This window comes from Lepisma saccharinum, chromosome 6 (genome assembly GCF_977018435.1).
Source record: "Lepisma saccharinum chromosome 6, izLepSacc3.1, whole genome shotgun sequence".
In the NCBI taxonomy this organism is placed as follows: Eukaryota; Metazoa; Arthropoda; class Insecta; order Zygentoma; family Lepismatidae; genus Lepisma; species Lepisma saccharinum.
In genome coordinates this window covers 45,447,694-45,461,056 of record NC_139234.1, presented here as the reverse complement: position 1 = coordinate 45,461,056, position 13,363 = coordinate 45,447,694, and positions in this window count along the sequence as shown.

Sequence of the window (13,363 nt, the reverse complement as noted above, 5' to 3'; positions counted from 1 at the left end):
TCCGAAATAAACTTCTGGCTACGGGTCTGATTTTGGCAGTTTGGTTCTTTATACGGCATATTTGCAGAAGATACAATCAAACCTACAAGTGTGTCGATATACGCTGTATAAAACACACCTTATTACTAACTTTGTTGTCCGTACCAGAATGGTTTACCAGGAGTCCTAAAAGAAATGGACACGTCGGGCAAGTCGAGAATTACAAATGTCTCACGTGACTGTTTGGCGTATCCTAGGCAAACTTCTTGTCTGTAAAGCATACCTGTTGCATCTGGTGCAAGCTCTCACTTCCCAAGATCGCAATCTCTGGTACCAATTCTGTTTGAAATTGGAAGAACGTCTGGAGGATAATGGGTTTGCAGATAAGCTTGTGTTCAGTGACGCGGCATCCTTTAATCTGTCTGGCAAAGTCAAGCGTCGTAATGTGAGTATTTTGGGGTGTACAAAATCCTCATGCAATGGCATTTGCAAAGTTTACATCTTTTCTCTTTACCGGGAAAGCTGTTACCAGTATTGTTTACTTGGACATGTTGTAACAATGGCTATGCCTCAGTGACAGGAGTAAAGTGAAAACTTTTGCAACAGGACGGAGCTCCTCCTCATTTTCACTTGGAAGTTCGGGGTTACCTAAATGCCATTTTACCTCAGTGTTAGATTGGACGACAGCCAGACGAATAGTTCTATTTCCTGGCCTCCCAGGACACCCGACCTCACTCCGTGTGGTTTTCTCTGTGGGGTTGTTGAAGATTGTGTTTACGTGTCTCCTTTACCAAGAAATTTACCAGGGTTGCAGTTGCTACCATATGTTGGAACGTGTGTGGCAGGGCTAGATTACAGACATCTGTCGAAACCACAAGGAAGGACATATCGAAAATTTGTAAGGTAAATTAAAAACTTCGATATTTGCTATTGTAACCAACATGCTCTAATCCCCATGGGTGTGTTTGCCCCTATGGTACCGGCTTCCGAAATTCCGAAGTGACTTATGAAACTCCCTGTATATTAGTCGCCGCAGAAGACAAGGTGAAAATCGCTCTTTACATTTATCATGTTATGAACGATTGACGTTAGAGGTACGAAACTTCTGAAACACTTTTACAAAATGCATGTTTCAATATGTGCAATACGAGATTGACATTTACTGGAAACTTCTTGTACACATAAAACTCTCATATTACACTTTAAACTAGCACAGTTCCATATAATGTGTGCCCAACAATTTGTTATTCGTGGGCCTTAGTTCGTCAATTGGCCACAACCACAGCGCCAATGGATTCTGAGCAAATAGTACTTACAAATTACCTCTAAAGAAAGGGATATTGTAGGTTAAGGCAAATTTATGGACATAAACATGTACAGTTATCATGTAAGTGACTGTTTTTCAAGTCTACGATCTTCAAGGATGTGGATTTTATCGGTAAGGTGGGACGAAGTTTATGAGTGGCGTTGTAATATTTTTAAACGAAAAGGTATTGTACATACATGCTAACCGCAAATAAAAGTCGGTCTCTTTATGTTCGTAGGGCAACTACTTGAGCATTTTATGCCGTACTTACTGCGCTTGTTCGTACTAAATGGATTTCATGTCCAAGGAGAAACCTAAAACCGCCAGAACACAGGAAAAATCAATGACTAACTGCCCCCGAACGATAAACAAACTAATAAAGAGAAGCACGGTTTTGAATTCACAGAACATAAAAAGTTGTAAACTATACATAGTAACATTTTATGAGCATTCTGTAATTAAATGTTATCTCATACTTTTGTTTTATTAAACACCTGCAGGAAAACTGGCTGCGATTGAAAATTTCAGATACGAAAAGTTGAAATAGGCGTGTAAAAATAAAACTGATTCTATCTAGGCTTGTTTAATCTCTTTGGTTGATTCTTTTTCCTGTGCAATTTCCCATGCACAGGAAAGATGACATTTTTATAGGGGTATCCGTGCAGCATGTCCTTGGGTCGCATCTGTATGTACTGTTCTATCAAGAAGAAAGAATCTCACCAGCGCTGTCGTCGGATTTCGGAGAGAGAGAGAGAGAGAGAGAGAGAGAGAGAGAGAGAGAGAATAGGGTCATCTTGGTGCCCACTCGTAGGAAACGATAGAGATGGGAGACAATAGAATATAGAATGCTATATACGGTTGTAAATAAAAGAGTTTCAACCACCAAATACCCGGTTATGTCCTGTGATTTGAGTACTTTCATAGATATCATTTGTGACCCTCCCTCACCCCTCCAAACAAAAACTCGTAGCGCAAAGAGTCCATTGAAGACCAAGGCGTTGTGTGACACGTGGTCAAATCATCGAGTCCCATCGCCGCTATTTTCTGACTTTCGAGTAGTAGTAGTTCGACTTTGAAAAACTCATGCTTAAATTTTAATAACTAAAGAACATCCATAGGTCATTTTTGCAGAAATTTTAGGTAATTAATTTACGAATCCTATCAACTAAGAAGTCATACTGGGTGACTCTGTTAAAAGAGGCCCGTGGAAAATGCGCTCCTTGCATGTAGGCAACCCTGGTCCACCGAAGAGAAGAGCGGGGTAGAGAGCAGTCCAGGATATCGGTGCCAAGCAGTTTCGACAACATGACACAGAGTGTCCAGTAGTGACCTCGAGGCAGGCAGTGTGCAGGTCAGTTGAGTGCAGTTGAACGGCGAGGAAATTTGTGAGTGTGGTTCGGTGGGTCATCATGGTGTTAACGGTGCAGCAGCGTATCTTTGTTGTCAAGACGTATGCACGCCTCGGTTCTTGGAAACAGTGTGCAGATTTGTTTACGACGGAGTTCGCCGTGAATGGAGTTCCAGCGAAGGCCACAACCAAATCAGTAATGCAAAAACTGATTGCAAAATAGCGGGAAACCGGATCCGTGCTGAATAGGCCAAAAGTGCGTCCAAAGACTGTCCGCACTGAGGCAAAGGTGGGCGACGCAGCGCAGCTAATGATACGATTAATGATCATCTCGGTGTTTGGTACAACAGTTGCAGGTGTCCCAGACAACCGCTATGCGATCCTGAAGAACTTGCACGCATTCAAAGTTGCCGTGATGCATCAGGTGCGGGATGTGGACAAGGCAGCTCGCGTACAGTTTTGTGAGTGGTTTCTGTCCAATATTGCTCCGGAGGTGCTGCAGGATGGTTACTTGTTCATTTCCGTTGAAGCATGGCTCCATTTGTCAGGCTACATAAACTCCCAGAACACGCGACACTGATCAGGTGGCAATACACACGTGTTCATGGAGGTTCCACTGCACGCCCAGAAACTCGGTGTCTGGTGTGCCGTGTCGTCACGCCGCATCATCCCCGTGTTCTTCCATGGGACTGTGAACTCGGCTCCTTACATCAGTAACATATTCAACGTGTTTGTTGAACAACTGACTGAGGATGAGCGAAGGAACGCTTACTTTCAGCAGGATGGAGTCACGGCGCATACAGCATGTGCAACGTTCACGTACATTGAGTCAGTGTTCCCGCCTGATCGCGTCATCAGCCGTGGCACGAATCAACCTTGGCCACCTGGTTCTCCAGATTTATCACCCTGTGATTTCTTCTTGTGGGGAGCTCTAAAGGGAGAGGTGTATAGCAACAACCCTCACACACTCGAAGAACTACATCCTGCAGGATGTCCTCGCCCGTGCTTTTCAGAACATGTGGTATCGTCTGCACACGTGCCTCGAGGTCAACGGAGGACATTTCCATCACCTCCTCTAGGTATGTTGTTGTCACACTAGACTGTATTTACAGAAGAGATGTTTCATTTATTTACGTTTATGTCAAGTTGTCTAAACTGCTTGGCACCGATATCCTGGACTGTTCTCTACCCCGCTCTTCTCTTCGGTGTACCAGGGTTGCCTACATGCAAGGAGCACATTTTCCACGGGCCTCTTTTAACAGACTCACCCAGTATAAAGATGCATTATTTCCTGGAGTGTAGGGAAGTGACCATTTCTGAAGACCAAATGTCAACCTCCTTTCCACGTAGTACGCCCTGGACTGCATTTTGCAGACTAGGGAGGCTCTGGCTTCTGGACTCAGTCAGTATAATCCTCTCCGGGATTTGTGTTGTGTGCCAGGCCGTAGCCAGAATTTGATTTCGGAGGGGGTCATCCCCTATCAGCAGCCGCCATCTAAAGCCGAAAATGTGGGGGGTAGAAGCTCTGAAGATATAACTTATTATACAAGATACATAAACCTGCTAAGGGAGTAAAATTAGTTATTATACACTATTTAAATTAGATATTTGTAGGATTTGGGGGGAGAGTTTCAGCCCCGTGAGCCCTCCCCCTGGCTACGTGCATATTATGTGCTGTCCATGTGTGTGTGTGTGTGTGTGTGTGTGTGTGTGGTTGCCCCTTCGTCCATTTCATCTTATCACCACTCATCCTCATCTTTGCGATTATCCAAAAGCTAAGTAAGATAAAGGAAATGAAATATTATCTTTGTTTTAACCACTTTTGTTGGTAACAAAAATAAACAATCCCAGCAATAGCTTAAACCAGGAGTTCCCAAACTTTTTCGTTCCACGGCGCCCGTGGTGTTTCAAGATTTTTCCGCCGCGCCCAAATCAGAATGTAGGCCTAACACTTGCAACGCTCAATTAGTGTGATAAGTTTCTTACCTTACGTTAAAAAAATAAACACATATTTCAAATTCAGAAACATTTTATGTGTAAAAAGTACTAAATAAGCACATATTTGGAACAATCACTGTCATTTCAGTGAAAATATTGGTACATTCCGCGGCGCACACTTTGGGAATAACTGGCTTGAACAGTCGTTCATGTCCATATAAAGCTGTACATTGCGGGAATCGAACCTAGGACCTCTGATTTTGCAGCAGGGGTAATTCGCGGCAGCAATGTAGGTCGGGCATGGTGAAGTTTCGAGCTTAATTTGACGCCAGCTCGAGCAGTGCTGGCGAACCAGAAAGGAATATGTATATACTGCCTCATTTCCATGAAGCTTCTACGTAAGCCAACTGCCGGCGCACTTAACACGAAATCGCACGTAAACGAGTACGAAAAATGAAGCCAAATTTGACAGCGGAGGAGGAGGCCCGGCGACATCGTTTTAAAAATTGCTCCAGGACTCTAAATCCTCTTTGCGTCAAACTTCAAAGTACCCACGAAATTTTCCCGAAAAAGCACCACCCTTATCCGGCTATTTGCAATTTACATTCGGCAAGAGTTGCTGCCATCATCCGCTTAACGGGACTGCAGCAATTTTTCCAACCCCCCCCCCCCCTACCCCCCTTCCTCCCGCGCCCCCATTTTACTCTACGCTCTCTTTATTCTTCGTTCTCTGATGGGAAAGAAGACTGCGACACAAGACGGCAACATCATAATCCGATTACCGGAAGCGGAAATTAATGCAAGACTAGGAAAATCTCGAAGTTGAATGTCGAAAACTCGTAAGCAGTTTCCCCGACCGCCTTAAATCCTTGTAATGAAGCCTTGTCGGAGGACAAAACATGAACTCAGTGTCACAGCGCAGGCTGCAGTGTTTGCGATTTCGCTAATGGCTGCGACAAGCTTCCATATTGGTTCAAATCGAAGCCTCTTTTTCTTTTCCTTCTATAAAAACTGTAGCCCAGTAATTGTAGGTTTCCACCCTGCAAAAAGTAGTATAAAGTTATTTTGGACCTCTCTGAATGACATACTATAGCTTTTCCAAGCTACCGTACCTCGTTCTTATGCGTCAACTTGGAGCTGGAGATAGAGTTTAAAGTTGGATCTGAACCACACCGGGTATCAAACTTATACGAGGGGGTGCTAGTAATTTCTTAGCCTTTGCAAGAAACAAATGAGACAGAGATGGGAATCAATTCAACATAAGCACCTCTGAGGTGAACACACTTCCTAAGTCTTTTCTCCAGTTGTTGTAACTTCCCAAAAAATATTCCTTTGGTTGGTCCGCAAACCACGTACGTACAGCATCCTGTGCCTCAGAAAGTGACCCAAATCTGACCCCTTTCAGAAATTTCTTGAGATTTGGAAATAGGAAGTAGTTAGAGGGGGCCAGATCTGGTGAATAAGCAGGGTGTTCCAAAACTGTGAACTTCAAATCCTTTAATTTTTGCTGGGTAATGCCTGCAGTGTGTGGAGAGGCATTGTCGACTTGTCGTGCAAATACAGAATTCCATTTGTCAATTTTCCGCGTCGTTTGGACTTAATTGTCTGCTTCAAATTATCAAGAAGTGATGAATAATATGCCCCTGTGATAGTTGCACCCTTTTCCAAAAAGTCAATTAGCAGTACACCGTCTTTGTCCCAAAAAACACTGGCCATTACCTTGGCTGCCGTCTTTTGCACACGGGCCTTCTTTGGGCGTGGTGACTCAGAGTGGGTACATGCCTTTGACTATTCTTTTGTTTCAGGATCATAGAGGTAGATCCAGGTCTCATCCTCAGTCACCAATCGAGACAAAAATGTGGACGCATCCTTTTGAAAATAATCAAGAATCACTTTGGATGTCCTCACCCTGTCACGGTGCTGATCAACGTTCAAAAGTTTCGGGATCCACTTTGCTGAAACCTTACTCATACCTAGATGGTCGTGGATAATAACACCAACTCTTTCACGGGAGATGTTTAGAGACTCAGCAATGATTTTAGTGGAAATTCGCCGATCTTGAAGAATTAGATCATGCACAGCATCGATTACTTCCGGAACAACCACGCATGCTGGCCTTCCTGTGTGTGGCTCATCATCTGTGCTGAAATGGCCGGTTTTAAATTTAGCTACCCAGTTCTTAACAGTGGCATATGCAGGGGCATGGTCCCCCAAAGTCTGTACCAACGTGTCATGTATCTCCTTGCCGGACTTTCTCTGCAGGAATAAAAACTTTATCACCACTCTATGGTCTTTCACTGTAAATGTTGCTTCAGGTGCTGCCATCTTTCAGTCACATCTGAAATAAAGAAAAGCCATTAGACGTACAAATATAATTTTCTCTACCAACAATATACAGACATTAAGCTGCAATTTAAGACCAAATTCATGAAAATACGACAACATGAAGGGGGTAAGGCTAAGAAATTACCAGCACCCCCTCGTACGTGTATGACCTAGAAACTTGGAATCAAGGACAATCGGAAGGGAAAGCTTCGTAGGATGTAACGACAACGAAGACATTGATCTTTCCTTTACCGTTCTTATTGTACAAGTAGAAATATTAGAGTGCTAATATATTGCAAATTTTCAGATTTCGAGTGGCCATATTTTTCGCCATCATGAATTTCTGGAGCCTCCAGGAAATCCATCGGTGCCAAACACAGCTCTCGAGTTAAGGGCATCACGGAGAATACAAAAAGTTTAGTTGACGCTTGTGGCAAAGAAAGTACTACAGATTCATTTTGGAGGCCTATCTATTTGTCCAAATGTTTACCCTACTAAAGGAAATGGATAGATTTTATTAGTGAATTAGTAGCTTTCTGTGACGAGTATGCATGAGATTATTCAATGAATGTATACAAAGTTTCTCCTGAATATTGTTCTGAATTCTAACCAGATCTTCAATTTAAAAAATGTATAATGTAGGTGTTATTTTTATTCGAAACGGGATATGTATGAAAGTGCTTTTCATAATTACATTATTTCAGTAATTAGGATTTGCCCTAGTCCAGACGTTCATGACATTTTACTCACAAACAGAAACGCCGGTGAATATAATTTAAAATTTAACCCTGGGACTATGAAATGTAGTTTGAAAATGTATTTTCAATTTATGGCACACTATTTACTGAGACCTTGCCTAGTTTTTGGAAGTGAAACAATCACAGTTCACAACAGCTTCCGTAAATTGTTTGTCGACAAGATCCAGAACTCAAACTCGCTAAAAGAACGTGGAAATGGAATTACAAATACAAGCTATGGACATTAGAAAATCACAGGAAAGTGAAACAATGCTGTAGTAGATCCCGGCAGAATTAAGAGCTATCGAAATTCAACTGTCAGTCTTCATCATTCCCTCGTCAATTTCCCAACAAACCACAAAAGCGAAGTCTCTGGCTCGAGTGGAACAGACGATCTAATTGGAAACGAAGATGTGCCTGGCGCGTGATTATTGGGTCGATAATCCCCATCTGTTTCGGTTCGTTCCGTATGTGCAAACAAGATAAGATTGGAACCCGCGGTAGGAGGAGACGTGGAACAGAAAATTAAATCGATTTTTAAAAACTCAATTACGGATCTTGTACTGCGGTTGCCAGACGTCGAGTTCTGAAAGGAGAGGTTAACTAAAAATCTTAATGGCGTTTTAAGGAGAGCCGTCTGCACAGCGGCTGAAGATCTCATTTAATGTTTCGCTTCTGGTAGCACGGAGCACGTTACGTATTGTCAGCAGTTAAAAGAAAACAAATGAGAATCTAATAGTAAGTATTTGAAGACGGAAGGCCGAAGTTAATTTACCATGCCACGCCCCTGAAGTACCTCCTTGACCACCACCTGATAGTCTACGCTGTCCGAATGCTGCAGTAGCTGTTTTTGTCGACGGAAAGGTGAGCCTGGCTAGCTTCAACTTGGCTGAGGCAAAAAGAAAAAAAATGTAGCTCTGAAAAGGTTCTGCTGCACAACTGGAGCAGTTTTTGCCCATGGCTTCCGTCAGGAAAGGAAACAAAGCAGACGCTTTTAAGAAATTTCCAACACAAATTCTCTCTTTCTCGTCTGTGTGCAAGGCAAAATTACCTCTCGTTTAGACCGAAGCAACAGTTTTTCAACCCTTGCAACGGAGCTGCCACTTTCTTGCAACGATAAGGAAGATCAGTTAAAGTAGGACATAATCTGCCAATAGTGTTGGGCACTTTTAAACAGACATTCACAAATACGTTACAAAGTTCAGGTTCAAATATCTTCATGTTCTCTCTGGAACACTTTTTGTGTCCTTTGTCTGTTGATTTTCATACTCAAGAATTCCTTCCTCTTTAAACAAGGGGGATATTGTACACGCAAACAATTTCTCAAGTTGCTAGGGATGATGTATTAGCAACTACAGCTGTCACGTTCATAAAATGATTTAGTGCCTTGTGAAAATGCAAAACATACAAGCCCATTGCACAAGTGATTTACGAGCGTTGTTCAACATTTTCGTACGAAAGGGGACAGAGGTATGAAAGAGAATATTATTCTGCATGTATCTTAAGAGTGCACAGTTATAAAGATGTCTCCGAAAGGAAGTTTACAAGCTTTTTCTTTCGCCAGGGTGAGAATCTTATCAGGTGAGAATGTAAAAAATGTTAAATGGATGATAATTTTTTAAACTCTCACCTTACACCTTCGAAACTTACAGGATAGAAACTAACATAGTTTATGATTTGGTTATGTAAATTTGGCTGTCATAGGTCTATTAGAAGTTGTTGAAATGGAAGTCTCACGCATTTCTACTGAATAATCAAATCAAATCAACTGTTTCTCGAAGTTCTCGGAACACCTACAGTTCAGAGATTTGATTTTTACGTAGATGTTTTCACATTCTATGTAAATATTTAACATTTCCTAGATTCCTAGAATCTAGTAGTTTATTAGTTGGTGGCAGCCGTTTGGCCAGGGTTTTTTTTATTTTGGAGGCGTTAGGTATTAATATTCCAATTTTTATAACCACCTTTTCGAAGAGAAATATTTGTTTCGTTTTACATGTTAGTCTTGGAAAACTTTAATTTAATATTAATGAATACGCTCATTTGAAACTTTTATCTTGTACTGATCTGACAATAACAATCATGAATGTTCTTTTTTTTTCATTTACAATGAAAAAAGTATTCCAAATGGCATTACAAACCTTTACCGCACATTTAATTTGAAGCTACTCTTCAAATGTTACTGAGGTTGATTAGGGGAGAAGGAGGAGGAATACATGAGAACCAATAGCATTCGTTTCAATTTTGATAATTAATGTTCTTTAGCGTTGTTTATTGCCCACACATGGAGCTCTAAGTAACGACACACATTCTTTCAGGCTTCTTTTTGTCTTTTGTGCAGCCTTCTAGTCCACGTCATTTAACTTCAAGTTAATCTCGATCGGTCTGTTTCTCCTATAATCCTTATTGTATATTATTATTTTAAATGACGTTATGGGTGATTAGACCCAGTGGTGATATGGTTGACAGTATAAATTGGTAATTTTTACAGCACTACAATTAAATTTAGAACTGATTTACGTTTAATTTTCTCTTTCTTGATAACTACTTCCATTTCTAAATTGTACATTTTCTTCCATTCTAGATCGTACCTGTGTTGGTATCGAAGCCATTCGTTGGATGATGTGAGCATACTTCCGTCTCGTATTACCTGCATCCAGACGATGAACCCCAAGGTGAGTTGAAAAATGTTCATTACTGTTATAGGTATTTTCTACTCTTACGGCAGCCGGTCCTAGTTCTGGCAAGGGAAGTGGGGAGCGGGGATTACGCCGCAGACCAACCAGACTACAGCGGTGGCGCCGAGAGTTACGACGCGGCGGGAAGAAGTACTACGTGAACCTCGTTCTACAGGCTGCTGCGTTTCTTATCGCGCTGGATTGGTCGATTCCCCGCTTCGCACTTCCCTCGCCAGCATGAGGATCGGCTGCCGTAACAGTAGAAAAGAGCTATAACATAAAAATATATCCCGAGCCGTCTTTGTGTGAGAGCGTTTCGAATGTTCACGTCATCGATGGTTCTAGGTTCGGCCTGGACATAAGTATTGCCTTTTGAGTGTCCATGAATTTCATCCAGTCATCATAAAAATACAAAAACGGAAAAGACTTTAGATATTTGCAAATAATCTTCCATTTGCTACGTAGGGTGGAATACATAAATATTAACTGGCAGTTTGTTTATTGGCACTCACTTCGTTTTACTGGGTGAATTGAAAACTAACTAACCACTTGACAATCTCTACATCAGCACCAGCACAACAGCTTAAAATAACTTTTTCTAAAAAATGAATGAAATGGCGATGTGGGGCTTGCCTCGTATTATGTATATATTCCACTACACAGAGTACATGATGGATTGATTCGGAATGAAAGGATTAAAGGGGTTACCCTTTCCGAAGACACTCAAAGTACGGGCACGTAGGATACTTTTCTTTGTTGATTGGAATAGAAATTATTAGTTGAAACCGCAGAGTGAAGCGTTCGACATTCAGCTGTTAAAATTGTGGCTTCAAGTAGTCCAATAGGTTTGCCCGATGGCATTGTGGTAACCCCTTGTAATCAAGAGGTCCCGGGTTCGATACCCGATGGATGCATATAGTGGTTCTGATTCCACTTTTAAACTATTCCCCATTCCTGTTTGTGCAGAAAGTGGACTTAGAACAAAATATCGCCGACCTCTGTGGCGGAGTGGTTATCACAGCGCGCTACAAAGTCAGGGGTCCCAGGTTCGAATTCCGGGCGGGGCATTGGTGTTCTCTATGTCCCTTCATCAATTTCATCCTATCACCAGTCATCCCCATCGACGCGATTGGCCAAAAATCAAGCTAAATAACAAATCAAATGAATGAATACAAAAATTCAAATTCAGATTCAAGTGTGTGAAGGGAGCCTTTTTCAGTCTGGTACTAGACGTGGTGATTAGTACATACAGTGGAGTCTCTTAATTCGAACTTGGATAATTCGAATTACCAGGTAATTCGAACGGAAGTTTATTCCCCTTGAAACCATCTTTAATGACGTGAGGTTTTTGCAAATTGGAATTTTGGATAATTCGAATTTCTTCGTACACACAGAACCCAACACGTGTCAATTGACACATATATATATTTTGATTTCAATAACACGTTAACGTGCATAAGCTGCAAATGATGCACCAATTTAGTGTGTCAAAATACACATAGGAATGTATTAAAGGGCATTTTTATGAGATGAAGTCCCGTGTGATGCACTAAAATGCATCAATTTGGAAGATCAGACAAGATCATTTCGAAGATAACAAACTTTCACTTTCAATGCATCAATTGACACAGCTAAATGTGTAATTTTGTTATCTTCGAAATAATCTTGTCTGATCTTCCAAATTGATGCATTTTAGCAGTGGCGTAGCGTTATAGTACGCCCGTACGCCCGGCGTTCCCAGATTTAAAATTTCAAAAATGCGTAAATGCTGTAAATGTAAATTAAATCTTGACTAATTTAATATATGTCTGACCTTCATGGCATTATAATAGCTATTTCTCGCGATCCGCTTGCAACGCTCCACTAACAACACTCGTTCTAGCATTTTTTTCAATGCCTTTCCTGGCCGGACGCCGAGCAGGACCCTATATTCCTTGCTGCCTTTCTGGAGGGAAAGCTTGGATCTCTAAAGCACGCGCCCAAATGCTCTCTCTTACGCCAGCGTATGGAGCAGAGGGCTACGTGATTGGTTCACGTGACCCTTCCTGCCTTCTGAAGCAGACGACAGCTGTAGAATTCCTACCCGGTTCTTCGCGCTCGTGCCACTCGTGCTATGTGTTGCTACAATACGCAATATTTGACTGACGTAACTTTACCAAACTGAAATATAGCACTTCTTAATGGCCACTGCATTGTATAATTTATCGCACGAACAGAGATGTGCATTAAAAACTAAAAGATCAACACAGTTTTTGTCAAATAAGTTGCTGAAGTCCTCGTGGTAGAAGTTCAGCCTGTGGCTGCTCTACCACTTAATAAAAAAAATAATAGTTTTGCGGGTTATTATTTTTTCGTTATTATGTAACTGCTTAATATTGTATCAATGGAAATGTTTAGCATTCATTTGAAACTCTTAACATCGAATGGTCTCTGGACAAAATTATTTTAAAATGTTTATCAGCATTCTCAAGAAGTAATAAACCGTGGTCTGAATTACTAATCGGCACTGTTACGTTAGTAGAGTGTACGATAGTTGGATCATCCTCCCACCTCCGTGTCAGAGTGTTTTGCACAGCGCGCCAAGACGACAGAGGCTCCTGATTCGAATCCCGGGGTGAGCACGGGTGTTCTTTGTGAGTGTCCCTTCATCAATATCATCATCACTCATATTCATATTCGCGATTAACCAAAAGTGACAGAAAAGCGAAGTAAAATAAACCAAATCAATCATTAGTTGGATCATTCACAACAATGACGTCTACTGTTGTCAATAGGCTTGTGATTCAGGTAGGTTTTATAATGATTTGTGTCATGCCGAAAGGTATAAAACACCAGAGTTCAAAACATTTGTTGCATAGTGAGGCATCTAATTTTCTAGCTAAAAACTGCATGGATGATGATGCTTTATTGCAAACCCAGCTGACTTCAGGCAAAAAAAAAAAAAAACACCTGTGGCGACTAATTCCATAAGTAAATTATTAACCAAAAAAAGGGCCGACCTTTCCTTCGGACTAGGCGTTCCCACCCGAAATGCCCATGCTACGCCACTGTA